General features: G+C 37.5%; 1 long non-coding RNA gene across 1 annotated transcript in view; it reads right to left on the bottom strand.

Moving 5' to 3' along the window:
• The window catches only part of LOC112980876 (uncharacterized), a 137,692-nt gene that overhangs the window by 4,243 nt on the left and 110,078 nt on the right, over nucleotides 1-23,371 (bottom strand). The window contains exon 13 of the long non-coding RNA XR_003258541.2: nucleotides 838-924. This is a non-coding gene — a long non-coding RNA (uncharacterized LOC112980876). The remainder of the gene's footprint in view (nucleotides 1-837; nucleotides 925-23,371) is intronic.

Below are 23,371 nucleotides of genomic sequence, written 5' to 3' on the forward strand. Positions count from 1 at the left end.
GAAAGACAATTGATCCTTCTGCATTAAATGCTGTGATTCAGATACAATACTCATCTCAAAAAGCAGCAGAGTAATTGCATTCAGTGGAGCATACTGACTGTTTGGCATATAGCTAGCATATTGCTCTTTGAGTGGTGCTTGCATGGTAACTCCTTCTGTTCTTACAACCCAATTCATATATCCCTGCTTTTGCAGGCACAATCCGACTAGCTAACTTTTACTTCAGCTTTCATATTTTGAAATGTTTTCTCCATTTTTGAAGTCATAGTCTTAAGAAGTTCTTAATATTCTGGCCAGTTTTTCCACATGACTCTCAAGTGAAAACAGATTCAGATACCTTATCAGTGAAGTTAAAATGAAGCCGAGAGAAAAACACAAAATCTCCAAGACTGTAGAGAAAAATGAAAGGAAAAAAATGATCTTATATGACTATCTTTCGGCAATTTTCCTTATATATAGAGGCTTCCCAACGATTTCTTTGTGTTTACTCCACTATGCAATGGATATAACATTACTGTGATCAAATTTTGGGGATTCCTTTGGTAGGAGAAATAAGAACAGCAAAGAACTTCCTGCCAAGATGTTCCGGAGACAAATTTGCAGACGTATTTTGTGTTTCTTTAGTTTCAAAAGGTATTCATATATTTTAAAGTTGTGAGAACATTTTAGATCAAACTATAAAGGAGTCTGCATGAAATACCCCAGGTAAAGGAACAACTTGAAGATCGTATGTATTTGTGCAATCATTCTACTTTTTCTGGTTGAGAACTAAGAAGATGAGTAAGAAATTTTGCTGAACGGGGAAATAATAGTTTATATGTTTTTATGTGATCTTACTTGTGTGACAGAATTTTCCTGAAATTCCCAGGTTGAAATGAAGCTTCCCGTTTGACTTCTTAATAAATTCTGAGTTTCAAGCAGTGCCTATGAATGAGAAAGCATGCTTTATGAATGAGAAAGCATTTTTTATGAAACAATCCTAATGAAAAAAGCTGTATTTCTCCTACGAACAGCATCCAGGAAATGTTATTTTAATTCTACTTACATACCTTTATATATATATACAATTACAAAAGAGGGTATATGAGTAAACCTTTCAGGTACAGGCATTCTTGCAGAAGCATATTCCATTGACTTCAGCTGATGTGTTCATGACGTAACAGTTGGACAACAAGGTCCGTATTAATCTTTTGATATAGTTAGCTTTCTAAACAAATCTCTACTTCACAGTAAAGAAAATGCCTTTTTTAATAAGCTCAAGGTACACAGTAAATAAAAACAGAAATAATCCCTAATACTGAGAATACTGAGATACATTAACATTTCTTCTAAATCTAACTTGTGTGACAGTATTTTTGAATCATTTACATATGTTAATATAGAATTAAATGAGAGATATTCCATGCATGCTGCTGAAAAAAAAGATAATTTCCTGTATCTGTCTTTGCAAGAGTATCCAGTTTGGGTCTTTCACCACATTATCAAACTTACACTTCAAAAGCAATACACTGAGCTAAACTGCATACCATTTTTCCAGAATCCTCATTTTTCCATCATTAGTAAAGATTCATGTAGAATTTATTCAATACTTTCCATCGCCTTATAACAGAATGATAATTTTCTTAATAAATAAATGAAATAATGAAGAAATAGAAAATCCTTCTAATTACATCCTAGGGAGGACTTTCAATTAGAAAGTATTCACATAAATAAAGACAAAAAGATTTGCCCCACCACATTACAATCACCCAGATCATTTTGATCCATAAATTTTATAATCAAGATTAATCTACAGAGCTTTTTTCCACTAGCTGATTCCATCACTGATCTGTCAGAAACAAAATACATAAAGTAATTTATATCAATAATGACAATATTATACAGATTATATATTTGGTAATGAAAGCAGGAAAATAGCAAAACCTCCACAGAAACTGGTATCAAAAGGTTTCCAAAGCATCACATTTACATAGCTGTAAAATAGTTTAACAGTACGTATTTTGTAATACAAGTCTATGCTAATGCCTTCAGAGATATCTTCATACTCCACAAGGCAAGCCAGGACTAAGGAAAAAAATCATAAAAATATTCTCCTCGCACAATATGCAGTTAAGAATTTTGAAGATGCTCCTCTGAACTGGAAGGGCAAAAAAGAAAACAGTTGTCATCACTTCTGTTGACTGTTTATGTCATAATACTGTAAAGTTGACAAGGAAACCCAATTTCAGGCAGAACAAGAGATCGTGGAAACCCTTGCAACATACTGACTGAATTAGATTTGATTCCTATGTGTTTCATTGCTATTATTTATTGAATGAAAACACTGAAACTAACAGAATTTAGTTAACAACATTAAATACTTGGTGATGTGGCAGCCAGAAAACTAAAAAGGAGCTTGCCAGTTTTGTCCGATAGCCAGCAGGACATCCCTGGTATCCCAGATCCTGGGATCAATGATCTCAGCCAGCCGCCAGAGACATGAGGGGCCAGAAAACCCTGGCTCTCCTACAGACTACTACAGGTAGCACTTGGAAATAGTTGCATTTTGGCAGCAGCACAGCCCTATAGCTACACCTTAGCATATGACGCCGACCACACACAACTATTCTGTGTGACACTAACGAGAAAAAGGATTACAGATCTTCTGGTATCACTCAGAAATGTACCTCTGGCTCACAAACTCAAAGGATTCTGGCTCAAAAGAAAGCCAACAGGCTTTACAGGTAAGTCAGCAAAAAAGCAGACAGATTTAAAAATCTCACGAGGAGTAGATTTTCAATTAGAAGTGGAAAAACTGAATACTTTCAATAAAATGTTGCTATATTTCTACTTATCAGCAGTTTTGGGCATAAATGAAGTTTTCCAGGCCACTCAGATGCTGTACTTCTCGCTCTTTGACCAGACTGTGGGAAGCCCTAATGAAGAAGAGCAGGAATAGGCAACGAATTTGGAGATCGCTCCTTCTTACTCACATAGTTCTGCTCCTACATCTCCCTGCAGTGTAGTATAGTCATGCATACAGTAATTCAGAGTTTGTCATACATGCACCAAAGTAGAAAATGGTTTCCAAAAGAACAGTCTGTTCAGTGCAGGAGATGAAAACATACCAATTTCAAAATCAGAAAGCATCATTTGATCATTCAGTCTGCCATTTAGTGCAGCCTAGTTATCCAGCTATTGAACCCAGAATGTTATACTCCCCAACAGCACATATTTCACCTCGCCTGTTTCCTCTGTGAGGTCTTTCTCCCCCTGTAGTAATCCTGGGACTTCTCTTCCCTAGTCCTTCTCCATACCCCTCCCTGTGTCTCCCCATGGTGAGGGAGATGCTTTTGTGCCTCCCTGCCTCACATGTTCCCCGTGCTGCCTTCCTTCCCATCTCTAGTTGCCTCCAGCTACCTCTGCATCCCTTATAGCTTTGAGGAACTAGACGCAGCAGGAAGGTGCTGGCTAATGCCAATACCTATGTGGTTGGCCAGTGCCCCTTGGAATAGATGGGCTTTGAACTGTATCATGCCTTCTTTCAGTGAGAGTATTATTCTGACTTTTCCTCCACTTCTCAGCTGCTATTTTCATAAAATTTGCAGACAGCAGTCTTCTCTTTAGTTGGCTAAAATTTTCTGATAAGTCACTGGAGTGGTGGGAGAGGAGAGAAGGGGTCTTAAGTACAAATGAACTAGCAAGAGCACATTCTCACAGGCATCATGTCCTTGAGAAAGAAGGACAGAAATGTGCACCAGGTGGTGAGTGAAGCCTGGGAGTGTTATTGAGATCCATTACTCTAGCAGAGAAGAGGCATCAATTCCCAAACATCTTGGGGGAAGAATACAGTTTTTCCTGGAGGTGTCCGGAATACAGAAACTGTACTGCCATCATGTGGAGGTTGTTACTACTTCTCTTCTCACTTTCTGAATATTTTTCTTCTGCACATCTTCTCTGACAGGGTCGGTCAGTCTGTCCCTAACCGTGTGATTTTCCATCGCTATCTGTCCATTTAAGCCAGTGGCAATATCAATGGCTATGAATACTTCTGCTGCATGGACCAGGCCCTTGGGCTCTAATAAAATCTAATTGCTGGGTGCAAATAAAAAATGTAGAAGGTGAAAACAGTGGATCCAGTAGGTGAAATTTATGACAAACATAAGAACAAGATTTTTTTTTTTTTTAAGAGTATGAACTAATTACTGTGCTAAGGATTAATTCAGCCAAAGAACATCTGTTTTCACATGTCCCTCTGATGAGATCTAACGTGAAGGCTTTGTGTTGGTTAGCTTTGAAGTTGTATTTTATTATCTAAGAAATTCTGTGACAGCTTCTGACGGGGATTATAGATATCCTAGTAACAGAGGGACCCCAGGGCCCCCTGCATCCACTACTTTTAGTTTCTTTATTTCCATATGACTTGTATCTATTCATTGTGTTCTCTGTTCTTTGTTGAAAAATTCACCACTGGGCACACTTTTACTTACGTTCTATTTTAAGAAGTTTAAATGTTCCATCCCTCATCTGCTTTCTCCACAAAACAAGAAGGATGTTTTAATTCTTTTTTTCTTATGTTGTGCTAGACAGCCAGTTAGTGACATAAAAATCCCACAAAACTCTTACCAATTTCCTGTTTTCGATATCCCTCTGCATTTGCTATTTCTCTAATAACAACTTTAAACAAAGCTTCCTTTCTAATAACATTTTTCAAAACATGTTTATATAGTACAAAGCATGATTCCAGGTTTCTAAAAACTAGGCATCCATCTGGAACACTGTAAGAAATACTTTGCAACTGGAAAGTTTCTGAGTCAACTGCTTGCTCTCCTGATTATTAATCTGAAATATCTCATAAACTTTTTGAAAAGCCAGAAATGTGCTCATGTAGGATCCTTCTTTGGACTTGGACCTTTGCTTCCTCTAACCATGGCTTAAAGCCAGTCAGTCAAGCCAGGATTTCTAGGTAACTTTTCTCAGCTCTATACCAAAGGTTATTTCCAAATCCTTCCCTTTCCTTCCCCACCCTCACCTCTGGTTTGCAAAAGTAATATATGCAAATTCTAGTTCTGTTCTGATTCAACCAACTAACAATAACAAAAAACATCTTGTAAACCACAAATGCTGCATTTTGGCCAGCTCTAACACCATGGATGATGGATAAGGATACAACATGCTGTAGAGACAAGAGACAGAAGGTTGGAGATGGCTGTGGATTGAAGCCTAAGCAGCTTAGGTGCTGAAGCCATGAAAGACAGATTATGCAGGGTCTGGCTAGTGCAGAGTAACTGCTAAAGACACTGTATAGACTGGCCTGAAGATGACTATGGGGATTAAACAAAGACCTGGATTCAGGGTGGATGACCTGCAGACCAGCACACACTTGCCTTTCTGAGATAGGCAAAGCAGAACCAGAAAGTGTCCTTGGCATCAGCTTTCCTCCTATACTAAGCAGAGACACACAGCTACCTACATAACAATGCAGCACCTCTTCACACAAAGTATTTGAAAGTGCTTGGCTAAAAACAGTAGTAAGATACTGAATTTCAGAGTCACCAGCCAAACTCTAGACTGCTGTATGCTGGTAACCCTGATTTGAGTTAGTAACAAAGCCTACAGTTTTCTATTAAAGAATATTGATCAGGAAATTTTATTTTTTGAACACAGCAAATCTAAGGATTTTACAAGGCAAACAGCAAGAGTCTGAACAAACCGCTATTTAGTGTTTTGCTCGGCCAAAGACAGTGCACCCACACATTAACCTAAAGGCAACTAGAACACTTCCGGCAAACAAATACGTAATATATTCATTGCCAGACTCTAAGCACATCTGAAACAACTATTCATATGGCTACATGAACAAGTCACTTCAAGCTGGACTAAAATTACAGACTTCTAGTGCCTGAGCTGTTCACCATGCTTCAGGCATTCCCTTTTTCTTCACTATATGAAAAGTAATTCACGTATCATGAAGATGACTGTGCTATCTCACTGTGGGCTCTAGTGTGATCACAGGCAGTCATAGAAGGTTAGCTAGTCTGCTGTAGAGCCACAGCCAGCCAAACATCAAGGTAACTTGTTTCCATAGCCATATAGTAAAAGACAAGCCCTTTGTTAAAGGATCAAAGTAAAGGATCATGTTTTAGAGTCCCCAGTAAAGAAAACTGATTATGGAAGTGCGCTACAGACTTCTGTGGGCAATTGTGTCACATATAGCCAACCATCCTTGTGTGTCATGTATGACTGACTATAAAGGTCAAAATCCTTCAGCAAATTCGTACTAACACTATTCATTCTTTAGAAAGAGCATCATCACAACTGGAACTTGGCATTTGTGCTAACCATAGTAACAGAAAAGTCAAGACCTGCTGATCAGAGAGAATAATCAAGACATAGACAAAGACGCATACACAGCTCTGTTAGGTTAGGAATCAGGCAAACCGGTAGGTTATCTGCAAAGCTGGCATTGATATTTGATTGTACCCCTTGCGTGTATAACAGATTTCACAGGTATTCAGCTGTGGCTGACCTAGATCTCTTTATCAATACAAAATCAATTTCACTAATGAACCAAAAAAACTCCACAATTCATAAGTAGCTTCTTTAGCTACCTCCCAAAACACAAACTTGCAAGACATTAATTCTTCCTCCTACTACAGCTGATGACATCTTTAACGCATGCTATTGTGCTAACACAGAAGCTTTATTTTCCATAATTTTAAGTTATTTCACCAAGTTTTACAGCACAGAATTCACCACAAAAGCATTTCAATTCACCTACCCAGAGTTAAACATCCATCAATTTCTAACTTGGTCATCACACCAAAATAACTTCCCAAGACAAACTCTGAACTTGTTGACTGCTGAACAAATTAAGCAAGGAAATAGCTTTTTGTATTTTTAAACATCTAATTGATTCTGTGGCTCTGTGGTTCCTAGTCAATATAACAGTAATTGGAATCATCATGACTAATGCTCAGATCATTTCACAGGCCTTTCCTATTTGCATAAACATCTCCTCATCTGCCTTCTCATTCTCTTCAGCTTTTCACAATATTATTTCTACTTATTTCCAAATTATCTCTGACGTGCTAGACAGGCTCCATAGTCAGTATGTTTCCCCAAATGTAACATTCTCCTTTAGCCACCACTCCTGCTGTGGTACTGAGACTGTTTTTTCACCATATTGCATCTAAGTGGCCATAGTTAGTTATTCCAGTTTACAGCTTTATTCTTAGTGTGAAGCATCACCTTATGGAAGCATAATGCTGTTTATTTTTAACAATAATAATTACCTGTCAAGCTGCATATGCAGTTCTTGTTAGGCAGAGCAAAAATCATATTTATTCTTAGGTTTATTAAAAACATTATTTAACTCATTATAAAATCATTATTTTGAATATGTCTGTTTAATTATGTGGGCCCTTAAAGTCAAACAAATACTCCCTTTTCCACTTTGTGCATATTATTGGTCTTGCTTGCCATTTTTATATCTAAAAGCTAGATTTCCAAAATGCATTTCATCTTCTGAATGATTCAATTTTTCTATGCTTAGCTTGAGACACGTATTCTTATTTATCAGAAGATGGACCTCGGCTCTCTCAGGGAACTAAGCCCTTTTTGGAACTGTCAGTTTGGACTTCTGGCATCTCCCTGCTCACTTTTGGAAAACCTGAATAATAAAGTACAATGATAAACTCTGCCCTTGTCAGAAAAATACATTAACCCACCACATGCATAAACGATGTGTTCCTCCTATATCTTCTGATACTCTCATATTTATTAGGGAACAAATAATCTGTTCTTCAAATGCCTTTTTTACGTTCCCTTGCCCTCAACTGGTACCCGCAAAGCAATTGTGATTCCAGCTGTGTCACTATTAAATATGCCATTAATTATTTCAGTAGGACATTATAGCATACCCAGTACAGATTGTAAACATTTTATGTCATTAGGTAATACACTGAGGCTTTTTTTATGCCATAACAGCTTTATTTATACACTATGTTCTGCATAATTAGCTACTAATGAGGCTCTAACTTTCACTGCTGTAAGGCCTAGATATCTGTTCCTCTTTCAGTGAATTCATTTTTGCTGTCTCATTAACGCACTAAAAAACCTGAAAATTGTATTTAATTAAAAGCTAAACTACCTCTGTCTGGAGACATTAATGAACACATGCACTCTAAAGGGAAACAAAAACTTTGCCAGTCCAGAGGACAACATGCATATATTGCAAAAAGAATAACACAAAAAGATAGCAGCTCACTTTCTTATTGTCACGGTTAGGATTTTGATTTTTTTCTTAGCTTTGTCCATTTCTTTTTATCTGCCGTGTGTCTAACTAACCTTTAAAAGTAGCCATCAGTAGATTTGTTTTCTGAAGAATTTTAGAAGTCTTACATTTACTGAATCATTTAATACAGGAGGACTCCATTAAAGGAATATGTTTGGTAACACTAACCCTAATTCACATGCAGAATCAACCTACCTCCTATGTTAGGCTTCGTTTTGTATATTCAGCAATGCTGCCTATGCTCAGGTTGACAAAGCTATGAGCTAGACCACAAGAAATGGTAAGACTGTCTTAAAATCATGGTGTGCCTATATTTTGAGTCTCCCTGATGTCTTCTATTCCTTCCAGCCTTCTGAATCACATTTCCTGACTTTCTTCCATAACTACAAGTGTTAGAAACATATAGCAAAAATTCATCTGATTACATGACGTCACAACCGTTGCAAAAAAATCAAGAACACTGACCAAGAGCATCTTGCCAATACAGATAAAAAGGCAATGAATTTCACATTGTTGCAGTGGTAAAAATGAAGACTCCATTTTTGAAAGAGCCCTCAAAAGAGAACAGTAAATAAAATGCGATTATCTGCAAATCCAAAATGAATATAAAAAGAAAGCTATTTGGAGTCGTTCTACACTTAGATGTTCACTATACAGACTGATTCAAAACGTGCCAAATTCACTGGCTCTCAGCACATGCTGTATGGCTCATTGTTTCTTGTCAAACCTTTGGCAAGATAAGGACGTCTGAATCCATCAACCAGCCAAACTGGAATCGACATTCACATGGATGAAATAAGGTGGCTCTTGGATTTACCTGGCCATTTTCTAGTTGCTGATGAAAACAGAGGCATTACAACTACTTAAGAGCCTAGATTTTTTGTGTAGTTAAGACAGTTGCTGTCATCCTTCAATTATACAGTCTTATTTGGTTCAGCAGTCAGAGAGATTCATCAGTAACCACAAATTAGCAGGATCATTATCCACACTTCCAACTTCTATCCCATCACATGGTCTATTTCTAACTAGTAGTTAACATGCATTGCAGCAGTAAATCTTCAGGACTGGTAAATCCTTACAACTCTTTCAAACAGAAATTCATTAGCACACTTCTGCTTAAACATAATTGAAGCATTAATATTATAGAAAAATCACACTGACTCAATTTGAGTAAACTGATCACAAATGTCCCAAGTGTGGGACATCTGTATATCCCAAACAAACATTGTTTATCACCTTGCATAAAACCCGCCAGACTCATTATCTGTACACTAATGACCTGGTTTCTGGTTGCTTCTAAATCACAAACAGAGTAAAACCCAAGAGAAGACTCACAGACTATGCAACAGGTGAGATTACACAATATCCTGTAACAACTCACACAAACCCTAGAAGTTAGTCCCTATAAAAGAAGCAATTCCAGTACAGATTTATTGTCCTTTAAAATTAATTACATTGTAAATTCTTTCCAAGAAACTGTGCTGTGGTAGCTATACAGAAATTTACCTTCCTGTAACATGACCTGCTTTGAATGAATCTGAAACATTACCGTTTTCGAGGATGCCTTCTATATCCTTAGCCGCGCAATCAGTTTTATTTTCCTTGCTGTTATTTAATAACAAGTGCATTTTCTTGCCAAAGTATGTATGAGTTGCCACTAGAAGTGTGTTACTCAGTATTCTTATCTAGTCTTTCTAGCAACATTCCTATGTTTGTGTCTCTCATCTGCTTGTTTAACGACATTTTCTACATAATGTATTTCACATTAAGTAGTTTCATCTCAAATCATTTAAAAGAATCCAGCAAATGACTGAATGTCAAGTACATGAATGAAGTGCACATAGGAATGTGGTGACAAGTGTTGCCAGCCTAAAATACAACCTCTCCCTTTCTCTATGCACCCCATCTTTAAGCCCTTTCTAATCGGTACCTGAAGAGGCAGGTTGACTTAAAACCACTAACGAATTTGCCCTGTCTCTTCAGAACCACAAAAGAGAACTGCCAACCGTTACACATTCTAAAACGCAGTGCTCTTGATGTTTTGCTATGATCTCCTTTTCATTCATGAAGCGTAAGCACTGGTGAAACAAAGATTTCCGAACTACTTTTCGGCAAAAAGAAAAAATCTTTTTTTTACATCGAAAACTTCGGGTTTAATTTACAAGCAGCTCAGCTTAGAAATTGAATTGTTTTTAAGGAACTGTAGGCAAAATTCCTGCAACAATGAGGAATTAAGAGCCAGATTTCCAAACAATGAACATTAAACATCTAGACATTTTTGAAGAAACTATTTGGCAGCCATCTCAATATTTAGGTTTAACATAAAGGTTTTATATAAAGGTTTAAAAACCTTTATATAGCTTCCTCATAATGCCTGTCATAATCTAAGTAATTCAGACAAAGCATTTTGACTTGGATGATTCAAATAGTTTTCTGAGTATCTGTATATTACCTGAACATTTTTTTCAGTACCTATTCCATTTCGTATGAAATGATTATTATTAATGATGCAGTCCCTAGAAATATATAATGAAGGTTCCCTTCCTACTAATTGGCTAGACTAATGTAGTTTCCAAACTGTGCTATAAAAGTAATGTGAAAACACATATCCATTTGTGAATAATGGGAAAAGGATAGCATAAATAACAAGACAAAGGAAAAGCACCACAATAGGTAAAAAATCAGAACTTTGGAAAAAATATTTTTAGTTACAGAATTATTCACAAGTAACATTCAACATTCTTATTGATAAGGACATAGAAGAAACTACAAGTAGATGACAAAGAAGGGAAGGTCTTATTCTTATTGGAAATTCTTGAAAGAAGCCATATCAAAGAAATGTACCAGAAAGACGATCATCATGCAGACTTCTGAATTAAACGCCAGTTTCCTTTAGAAACACAGAATTCTGACCTTGCTATTCTGCTTCAATTCCTGGGATAACCAGAAGCTCACTTAGTAGATGACTCTAGACCCCTATATACTTATACAAATTCTGGTCCTTACCCTCAAATTCAGGTACTTCATTCTGATCTCCTTACTGTGCAGAGTGCCTTAATCTCTCAGGAAAGCTTTTTCTAATATTAAACTAAAGTGCAGGTATTGTGATGCTTAGCAGCCTATTCTCCCTAAAGATGAAAATCCAAAGTAAGCCAACTTAATTAAGAATTAATTCCCTTTAAATCACAGCCTGAATTGTTCACTTCTACTTCAGTCTCTGATCAATAATTTGTGGCATGAAAAGATTTACAAGACAGGGGCAAACTAATTAAGGTGACAAAAGCAATTCCATATCTCATCAGAGAGATTCCATCCTGTTTTTAAAATTTCATGTATTAATAAAAAGTTTTGGCCTGCTTACAAGGCTCTGTTATGAGTTTGGTATTCTTCACACAGACCTACGATGTCATTTTCATTTTATTACAACAGCTCCTCTTTCCCTGCTCGAAGGGATAATTGTCAAAACTGTGTTTTAAAAGAATGTATTAGCTCCTTAGTAATTCTCTGAAAGTCTTCTGATTTCAGCTGCTGAAAAAGTGCTGGGTTCCTTCAAATACTTCACATCAGGACTGTGAACATAAATAATCTTCCAATTAATTAACATTCTTACTGCCCTTGAATGAAAAAACTCAACCCAAATGTTGGTTATTTTCTTTACGGTGACTGAAAGACTGTGCTATTTAAGCAGCTGAACACACAAAGAAGGCTACACAATTATGCTGGAACATTTTCATGTCTGAATACTATTTTTTAAATCTCTTGGAATGAGCTTCTGGATCCAGCAGTCAGAGGTCACAACAGCTGCCAGTATTTTATAATTTTTTTAGTTCATTGTAAACAAAAGGAAAAGCTGGGGAGTACTTAGAAATAAGTATTTTTGATCTTCCATTTTAATAAAAACAAAATCTTTTTCACAATCAACCGTGACTATTGAGCAAACAGCATTAGTCAACAAGCTGTTGTTTAAAAAGAATAGTTTGGTGTACACTAGAAATCAGTATAAATAAAGGATGGTAGTCTTCAGTTCAGACTTAAAGAGAAGAAATAGTCTGTTAAGGGGATTTATGGTTTTTCTCTTCTAACACTCCTTTGAATTATCTGCCATATTGCCCAAATCTGATTCATTGCACAGGCAATAGTATTGCTTTAAGGAAACATCCTCTCTCTTGGTGATAAGGATTAACTGTTTATAAACTACAGGCTGTTTCAGTGGTATGCAAAGAGTAGTCAGTATATCTTAACAAGGGATTCATGTAAATCCCAACCCTTTTCAATATATTACTAGATGATGATTTTTCAATGTTCAAAGGTTCTTCACTTCAAATATATGCATCTTGAGTCATGGAGAACAATGACACTGTTAGGATGTTACACATGATTAAGAGAGGTTCAAAGAGCCACAATTGTAAAAAATATGCTAGAAAACTAGAAAACATTGGAAATGTGTAATAAAAGCTAGGGCTCTATATCCCTATTTAGTTCACCAATGAACTTATCAAAACGATCCCATGTGATTTAGGAGTACCAGCTGTAATTGCAGTGTAACAAATCAGTTGAACCAGTATTTTTTAGTCTGTTGTCTAAAGACCCTCTGATGTGCATGGATTAGTTTTCAGAGTCCTATGAAAGACTTTGCTTATAGAAGGCAAGTATATTTGTCAAGAAACTAAAACTTGCTATATAGAAATCTGCAAGCAAATTGCACCTTTTTAGGAATCTGCAATGAATATAGGTTACAAATCACTAAATTGGCCAATGCTTAGTTATCTCAGGTAGCAATGACCTGTATTTTTCCAGAACTAACATGACCACAGCACTTACACCATAAAGCTGAATTTTAGGCCAACCATTGAGGTCAAATTCCAGACAGCCATTTACACTGGAGATCCCACTGTTGTCGTCAGAGAGGCCACAAAAAGTGCACACAACCACATATCATTCAGGAAGGATTCTATTACCAGAAAGCAAACAAACAGCAGAAATATTCAGGTTTCATATTCTTCATCATGTTTTGTCCTCATCACTGTATTCATTTGCTTCACTTCAGTGGGGGCACGTTTGCTACATTTAGCTCTGCTAAATGCTAACACTAACCAAAACTAAAGAAGCTAAAAAATATGAAATCATGTTAACTGTTTAAGACAATCTCACAAAAATAACACTTCAGTAAAAATGGAAAGTGAAATAAGTAAACTACAGTCTCTCCACTGTCTTTGTGGGCGGGGGGGGAGGATGGGACCTGATGCTCAGTGCCAATGGAGTCAACCACTGGTGTATTTGACAATACCCTCTGGTACAAAGACTAACATTTTACCAGGAACCCTGCTAGAGCGGAAGGGGCCATGCAGTAGCATGGGATTCAGACAGTTTCAGATATTATTAATTGAGCATCTAGAAGCCTTAGCCATGCAGTCCACTGTCTTAGAGAGAACCTCCTCATAATTTGCTCATAATAACAGACTTTTGTCCTTTTTGGTACTTTTAGGTGATTCAGAGAAAAGAAAAAGGTTTTGCTAAAAGTGCTTTATAAAATTATTTCAAAGCTGACAAGTCTACTCACAAGAATTCATGTTAGAAGATGCATCATCTGATCTGTTTTAGATCTTAAAAAATAGCTAGAAACAGCCTTACACCCCCAAGAAAGATACTGAAGGTGGATTCCAAAGAATCAAAGAATGAAAACTGTCTTAATGGGCAAGGTTGTAAATGAGAAGATGCATCTGTTTGTGGTGATGCACAGCACTGAAAGACTAGAGTAAGTCCCAAGTACTCAAACTGGTATTTTAAAATTAAATTTAAATTTATTTTTCATTAAGTAAATTTAAAATTAAAATTATCCTCCTGTGCAAGAGCATATACCTTAAAAAACAAGGTAGCTGTAAGGTAGGATAAGGCCTTTTAATAGTCTGCACTCAAAAATATATCTGATGCATGCTCTTGAAAGGATTATGTTGATATATCTCAGAAAAATACCTGTGTCTTTGCTTTACTACCACCACACCTTCTTGTCTCTACAGCATTTCATATAATTCTTATCACGTGTCAGGGAAGAAACTGATCACCTACAGAGATCATGAAAGAATTTCCCTCTGCCTGCTGTATGGCACTGAGCAAAATAGTTAGTTGCATGAATAGAATCATTATCAGCAAATATTTCACAAAGAATAATGGAGTTGGTATTTTTCACATGAGTAATTCTTATACTTGTACCATTGTCATCTGATTATGCCTGAGAAATGCCATTAGTCAGTGGGACTTCTTGTGTGAATAGGCTAACTCTCATGAGAAGAAGTTGAAGAATTAATTCCTGAATAGTTAATCTCAATATACAATGTGAGCATTTCAAATGGCCTATTTACACAATTTTAATCTGAATAAAATAGGAAATGTCACTTTAATGCTAATACAACATTCTTGTAAATTATGTACATATTTACAGCTTATGAAGCTGTCATTATCTTATTAAAATTTGGCATAGCAGTTATTTTTAAGTTATCATGACTTCCAAAATATTTGCAATTCTGTACTTCATTTGTATAACCTGTAGGTTCTATGGAAACTATTTTTCACTGTGCCTGTTAAGCTGAATGATGGCATTATGTTTTATTACACATGTTCAATCATATTCAAAAATTTGGCTACTGTCACTTCCCACATCAATATGGATTGTTACAATCCTGGTCTCAGTGAAATCAGAAACAAAATTTCAGTTGATTTCAGTGGAAGCAGGCCAAAATACTGAATTTATGCTGTTAATACTAAGAATAAAGAATTATATTTAACACTATATTTTCCCACAGCTTATTGGTTTATATGGAACAAGGTAACAATAAATATACTGCTCTTAAATTCAGATTCAGCTAGGTAAACATAGGCCTGGATTTAGCTAGTATGAAAAGACATATCTCCATTGAAGGACTTGATCTTTGCACATTACGTCAGTACACATTTGTTTTATTTATAATCAGCAGTTCATAATCACAATGACAATGTGTATTGTTGCTTGGCACCATAATGACTGCAGTAAAAAGTAATTACCCCAATAAGCCCTAGTAATTAAAATTACACATGTTCACACAATTGCCCTCTTACCTGCATAGTCCTGCCATTTATTCTTGTTCCCTCCTTCCCAACACAGATGTCACCTATGTCAACTAGACTGAACCTGCCCAAGGACCATGTGAACCTTTTCTGTGACAGAAAGGAGATGGCATCTACGAAGATCAGCTCGTGAAGCCAAAGGACGAAATTGCTGCCAATGTTACTTTAACTGTACCTAGTGCAGTTTACTCTCTAAACTCAGCCAGTAAGTGATGTTGCAATTCATTTATGCGTTACAGTTTCAGGTAGGTATTGACCAGATAAAATAAAAGTATCCCAGCTTCCAATGGTAATGTCTGAAAAGAAAGAAAAAGCATCAACATCATTTACTTCTCAACTGAAATTAGAATGAGAACATAATTTTGCTCACATACTGAAATTAAAAAATAAGGGCTAAGAATACAAAATAGTCAAAAGGAAGGCAGTGCATGTCACATTCACTTCCATAACTCAAAAGACCTTAAGACACTGTAGCCAGCTAATTTTTGATAGGTGTCCCTGTTCCACACACCACAGGCAGGACTAGTGTATGACCACTGACAGCAATAGGAGTTTTCTCTGCAGTAGACAGGGTTTGCCCCAGGTCATAATGGGCATTCAAAATTAAATGCTGGCAAGCGTAAGGACAGACCAAGCACAGGGTTTTCTGTTCAGAAATCATGGAGAAGAATTACAATATATCCTTGAAAAATGGCAGTGCAGTGAAGGGAAATGAACTTTAGTTAACATTATAGGACCTATGGCAACAGCTCTATTGCTTTCTAAGAGAGGAGGGTACGGTGTGCAGACACCCAGACCCTGTGTTGGCTGGAGACAATCACCAAGGCACTTCAGGAAAGAGCACGAGAACGCAAAGTGTCAGCTGTGTAATTTGGCCAGCCCCCACCCCAAATGTTTTCTACCAAAATAAGGACCAAAACATCTCACCACTGTCAGCAGGGATCAAAAGCCATCTCCAGCCTTGGGAGGATTTGCAGAGCTGTTCATTTAACAAACTAATGTGGCCAGACCCTAAGGCATGCTTCTGCCTTCCCAGAGCCTGTGCTTAGACCTCTCTGAACCATGCTGAGGTAGCTGCACAGTCACGGAGGTTTCCTGCCTTAAGCAAAAGCCTCAGGAGCCAGGTCTGTTTTCCCTGCCTGGCTCTTTTCCCAGTTTCCCCTGCAGTAGCAGGACCTGTTCCTCGCTTGGCAGGTCCCAAGAGGGTGACTCCCCTCAGCCTTCTTCCCTCCACACTTGTGCCAAGCACTGTACAATGGTGTGGTGCAGCCCAGAAAAGGAAAGGTAAAGTGATCGAAGAAATCAGGACCTAACTTCATGTCCTCTCCTCTGTGCCCCTGCCAGTGCAGAGCTTCATGTACCTGCAGGCGTGCTGCAGATGGCCTGCCAGATGACTGTGGGGCATTTCCATCTCTTCAGCCCATCTCTCAGCTCACTTTCTCGATGCATGGTCTCAAGGGTTGAACTGTTTTTCATGGAACCAGCTGATCCGTGAGCAGCTGCAGGCCACTTTGCATCACTTTGCAAAGCAGCAGCCCCCAGTTGCACCGCAGCCTTCTGGTCTTTGCTCCAGTGACTCCCAACAGCATAACATTCTCCCTTCCTCAGGCTGGACTAAAATAGCAATACCATGTCTCTGATTCCGTGCAGCAAAAATGTTACACTGCCAGGAAGTCCTGCTTCCCCCCACAAAATAACGTGATCCCTTCCCCCACAAACACATACTTGCTAAAGCAGAAGAGGAGTCACCCAAGATGATCTACTTCTAAGAAAGGGAAAAGAAGTACATCACCCACCACCAGGATTTGACTCAGAGAGCAAATGACTCTAGGTAGGGCTCCTGATCATCAGATAGATGTCGATTGCTCCCTCTTGCACCACTTTCCCTGAATCTTGTGCCAGAAAAGGAGGAGTCAGAAAAAGCAAGAGAATGAGAGAGGAGAGCCCTCAGCATGCAGCAGCTATAGCAACTGCTTACAACCAGGCTTAATCCAGTTCTGCATGGAGCCCTTTTAAAATACTCAGCCAGCTGGAATGATTCACAGCTCTCTATTCAGCACAATTTGCAATGCAGCTTCTCACCCAGACCCAACAATTATACCAGGGCACACACTGATGGGGAAAGAGAAAGAGAGAAAAACTATTTCTATCCTATAGCAGCTGCTCCGTACTGGACCCCCCAGCGCCCTTTTGTACCTTCAGACTGCTTGCTCTCTTTCTGCATATATGTGGCTCAAACAAAGACAGTCGATTCATGCAAATCATATCCATGTAACTCTTGAGAGTACTGAAAAGCACCAACCAAAAAGAACGCAAGACAAACTTCATTCCACTTTCTACAAAGCAAAGTTTACAAAGACTTGGGCATGCATCATATATCTATAATTATGTGTGACCTATGGCAGGATAGCTAGCTAGAAAGAAAATTACAGTCAGGTGAATATTAATGAGATGGAAGGAAGGAAGGAAGAAGGAAGGAAAGTTTCTTTTACATAATTACCATTTAATCTCTGGCTGAGAATGATAAAATGTTAGGCTCTGCTATATGAAGACATTGAGTCATACTGTCATCCTATTTACAACAGGTGAATCTGCAATAACTGTTAAGTAGAATTCTACCAGTGTTGTAAGTGACAACAAAATTTGGCCCACTGGGATGTTACACATGAATTCACTTTGCTGGAAACAAATTCATGAACCAGTTGTATTCTTCTCACAGCCAAGTGATTGATTAGACAGTCCCAAAGGATCTTCCAAATCTGTCATGGCGCTGTTGCACTGTTTGCTTTCAGATTTAGGCAGCTTCTTAGCACAGACCTATAAATGTCATTTGCTGCTACCAACAGAGACAGCTGGAGATGTCCTCTGAATAAAGGAGAGCTTTCAGTCACCAGAAGGACTGAAGAAGCAACTCAAGATTAATGTGTAATGAAGTGAGAAAGGGCCTGCAATTAATCAGATGCCTCAGTACTCAGTATTTCCTGAACACATTTTCTTTGATTCTGCTTTCCTCAAGAATATGTAAATGAAAATCTAAAATTACACCTTACTTTTTTATTTCTGCAATAAAGACAAAAATTCTGCTGCTAAAATGGGAGATAGACTTGTAAGGAAAATAACCATGCAGCATTTACATTTGGTGGTATTAGCTGCTTGCTTTGTCACCACTGATACATTAACATGGTAGCTGCCACTGATCAAACTAAAGAAGAAAACAGGGTCAAAAAGGCTTGCGGATTATTATTTTTACATATTTTATATTTTGACCAGAATTAATCTAAATCACTGTTCACTAACTGAATCTATAGCATGACTATATGACTCTTATAGGAACAATACTCTTTACTAATCTAGAAAACTGGTAGAAGTACTTTGCAGTTTTCATTAAGCTTAAACAAGACGCAAACTAATCTACTACAGAGACAACACATTACTTGATAAGAAGAGGAGGTTGAAGGATTGAAAACTGTCCATTATACATCAGCAAAAGCTTTACTGAAAATACATAAAAATTGTAAAGAAAGAAATGAAGCATTTGGACTCCTTAGGGAGAATCTGGAAATTCTCTTTAGGGAATAAACATATTATTCAAATGTGAAAGCACTGAAAAAAAAAAAAAGAAACAGTGTTTCAGTGACATTTATCTCCTTAAATTTATAACTCAGCACTGTATAGATATAAATAGGGCATTTTTACACATCTCAGCAGCTAAGGAGCAGTTACAGTATCATTGCATTTGTTTATATATGGTTTCATAAAATTTTGATGCTAACAGTAAAGACATGAAGACCAATAGTGCCTCATGTCCTTGATATGGCTTATACTTTCCTCTGGCTTATGTTGCCAAATTAAGTAGTGAAACATGCTGAACTGATGCAAGTCAATTAAAACACTGACATGGATGTTCCAGCAAAAGTGCTGTATGTTACCTATCAAACCGCTGGCTAAGCTGACGTAAATGAGCAGAAAATCCCTCTGACAAAGCCCATAAAGTAACATCTGACAACTGCTTATCTCCCTTAGAGGATTTGGATGGGAGCTGCCGCAGTATCTAACAGCCTGTGCAGTTTTCTGTTACTGCCACTGGAACAGCAACGCATGCTGCAACAAAGAAACCCCAGACTCTAAAACAGTCTTGACAGGAAACGTTTATCAAAAATAGCTAATATTCTGGCTCTTGACTAAATTAAGTTTTGTTCTGTAATGCCATTTAAGTCAACAATGAGCCAACACACAAGTAACCACACTGATGCTTACAAAACACAGTATTTAAATCTCTGGAAGGGTTATTTTGTTATCCAAACACCATAACACTGCCTCTGGCCAAGCAGAGAAACTTTCTCATTGCTCCAGATGGAACAAAAAGTTTGTTACAGGCAGCAATCTTCTGCGCCACCAGTATCTTAAACACCTCCGATGCAGTTGCAGACTATCACCTGGTGAACACATGTTTTTAAAGTTTTTAAAGACTACACCTTAGCTAGTTCTACTGAAGAGGATGTTCTTCTCTAAATCCTTAAGAAGCTGATCTAACACACATTGTCAACAAGTGATTTCATGTTTAAGAATGTAGAATAAGAACAGTATTTCTTCATTATCTTCCAAGAACTTGGGAGAAACTATTTAGGTTTGCGGGTTTTTTTTCCTGCAGCATTCAAAATAACACACAACACCCTAAACTAAACTCTCTGGTGTGAAATATTTTGATCCTACTGGTGGGACACATAAAATGTAAAAGGTATATGCAGATAAACAAGCAGAAGAACTTCATGGGTTAAGGGAACAAAATATGTAACTGATTTCTGCAGAACATACGTACTCTTTAAGTGAGAAACACAGTTGTTTAATTGAGTTTCTCTCTGTAGCTTGAGAAGTAGAACAAAAGGAATTTTCCATTGGGGAATCTCTTTCTTCTTATCATATCACTATCTCAAGACTATTTCCCCATTCAGGAAAGTTACTTTGCCATTTCAGGCTTTTGGAAAATGGAATTAAGAGGCGAAAATAATTATTATCAAATCTATTATCACTTCAATGGGATTTTTTCAATGGCAGGTCAGAGAACAGCATTATTTTTTTCCTTGTCTGGGTTATCATTCTACTAACTTATTTGAACACAGAAAAAAACACTGCAAGAAGTAAACAAAAAATACAGAAACAAATGAATATAATAAGAATATAATTACTTAAGTTCCACATCTGATGTAAACTGGTGTAGCTCTAATGAAATAAGTGGAACTAAAAAATTTTATCAGTTGAAGCTCTGTCAAGTCTTGACATGAATTCTGTCTAAGAGTTTTATACAGCCGTCTATAATCAGGGTATCCACGGACTTTCTCGGGAAAAACTGCTTAAGAGAGTAGCATTCTTTTGTACTTCACTGAACGTACAGCTATAATTAATGTTACGCTGCAGTGTTTCAGAGCTACCTGTTACTGATAGTATACATAATGGAAATGGTATGTGGTAACTACATCTGTATAGGCACAGATAGTAGGAGAACCACATGACTTAAAAGTGTTTGATTCACAGTCCTCTAAAGATGCCAGGCCATACATTCTAACTTAGAACAAAACAAAGTGCAAAGGACTTTTCCAGTTAGGAAAGTTTATATTCCCTTAACACCACAGATGAGAAAAGATGTTTGAATTTTTGTTTTGCTTCATTTCTAAGACCCTTATGCATGGAATGTATTATCTAATGGAAAAGGGAACAGGGCAATGATGCAATAAGTCAATTTTGATAGTGGTCAACTTTGAAAGGCAAAGATCAGTTTAACTGTATGGTTTGTATGGAGGTCAGCCACATATTTCAGATATTGCTCTCAAGGCATTTAGTCAGTCAGTTCAGTAAAAAATTGAACTCTGGAGGATATGTCTGAATGTGGCAACTGTGGAATTGGCTGCTGACAGTCTCTGTTCAGTCCTGAATTCAAGAGATACATTTCTGTTACCCACAGATGCATGCAGTATCTTGTTTGATCTCTCCAAGTTTACACAATATAGTGAAAGGATGCAGACTGTTTGGTGAGGAAATCACTGATGTTCTGAGTTACTATAGTAATAAGTTACAACCTGTTGTTGCACAGATAGAAAGCCTGTTCAGCATATTATTTTGGTGACGCATCAGAAGGCTTCTCTTTCTAGTTTCAAAGGCAAGGGACACCATGCTTAAAACTAAGTTAAAATAAAGGGAAAAAGGGCATCTTTTCATATCCTTCTCCCAAGACCTAATGTTCTGTTTCCTCCACCCCATTTATTTGGAAATTCGTAAAAACATTCTTGCATGAAAAAGGATGCTTAGTAAAGGAATCTTGGAAGTTAAGCCAATCTCATTTACACATTGTAAACTCTCAGCCAACAAGAACTAGGTAAGCAATGCAACTGCAGCCATCAGGCACATGGTCTACACGATATAACGTTACATAACGCAAATATATAAAGATACAGGTTTATCCCATTTTTGCTTACAGCAAGCAGATCTACAGTGTAATGATGATAAGCCAACACTACCACACCCCACCTCTCAGCAGGTCAGGCTGAGCACAGCACTAACTCAGATGCAAAATATTTGGTTAGCTTGGAAGAGGAACAAAAGAAGCCTGTTCTGCTTAGTTTTCCAAGTAGGCAGACCTAAATTTAACCAAAACCCCAAATCCTCCCTCAAAACTGGTTGTTTTATTTGTTTAGTGCTGGCTGTCAAACGCTGTTTCAGCAACAAGGCTAAGCAGTTCTAAGCAGTTCTATTGATCCATGTAATAAGACCACAGGATTCTTCATTTATCCAACCTGTTAAAAAGTTCAGATATCATAGAGAAATAGATTCCTGCTAATACGGTGTGGCAGGTATGACCACACACCCACCAAAAACAATCCAGCATGGCAAAAAAGAAAGAAGCAGCTATTCCAACACACGCAGCTTGTCTAGGACACAGAATGTTTGTAGAGTAATACAAAAACAAACCCATTTGTGGCAAGAAGTTAACCTGAAAAAGATCAAAACAGTAACATTCAGAATATCCAGTCAAGCTACAGAAAAAGACTAAAAGGTACCTTTTGTTTAAATGAAAGCAGATCTACCTCACTCACAGACCCTAACCTATTCTACTGAAATTCAGAGAAGTGCAGAATCTGGAAGCACGTAGGTCCTTCTACGCTCTTCCTTTGTGCCAATGCAGTCTTCACTTCAGGATGCCACAGAATTCTGGACTAGGTACTATGAAAGGCAACGGGTATCACTGTCACACTGACTTAGACTTCCTGGGAACTTTTTGATTGAACTTTTATTGTTGTTACTGATATGTTGAAACCAAAAAACTGTTCAGAAGGAAACTGCTGATTTTGATGTTTTTTTTGTTTAGAAAAATATTTTTGGAAAAGAAGTTTCACGCCTGTCACAACATCCCATGTTGACATTTTCTAAATGACAGGTTCCAAATTTTGGGTTGAGATGACTTTTTGCATAGAAATGTAAATTAACAGCATTTTTAGAATAATATTTTCAAAAAGGTATCAAAATGAAATTTCACAATGACTTTACACCAAAAACTTTCTCAATTATTAACTTAAAAACAGTTCCAATATTTTGGCATTTCATTCCTGAGCTAGGAAAAAATCACTCTGGGTACATTCACAGTGCTAAGTAACTGTGGGCAAGGAAGCAAGCAGAAGCAGTGGACCCCCTGACTGTCCATAAATACAGAGACAGAACAGAAACATCAGGGCTGATACGAGTGGAGAATGAACACGAATGTCTGAGCGTGGAAGCATCAAAAGGCCTGCTAGAAGAAGAGTTCATGTTGTGGCATGTGTTGATGACTCCTGCAGTAGCAAATTATGAAAATTCCAGTATATCTACATGCAGCTTCTTCAAACACAGAGATCTAGGGAAAAAGGACAATGGGTAAAACCTAATGACTCACAGAGTAGTACAGAGTGGTGACACTGATTGCTGTCAGCTCTTCTGAGGTCCAGAAAGGCACACTGCCAACCGGTA

This window comes from Dromaius novaehollandiae, chromosome 4, assembly GCF_036370855.1.
Source record: "Dromaius novaehollandiae isolate bDroNov1 chromosome 4, bDroNov1.hap1, whole genome shotgun sequence".
In the NCBI taxonomy this organism is placed as follows: Eukaryota; Metazoa; Chordata; class Aves; order Casuariiformes; family Dromaiidae; genus Dromaius; species Dromaius novaehollandiae.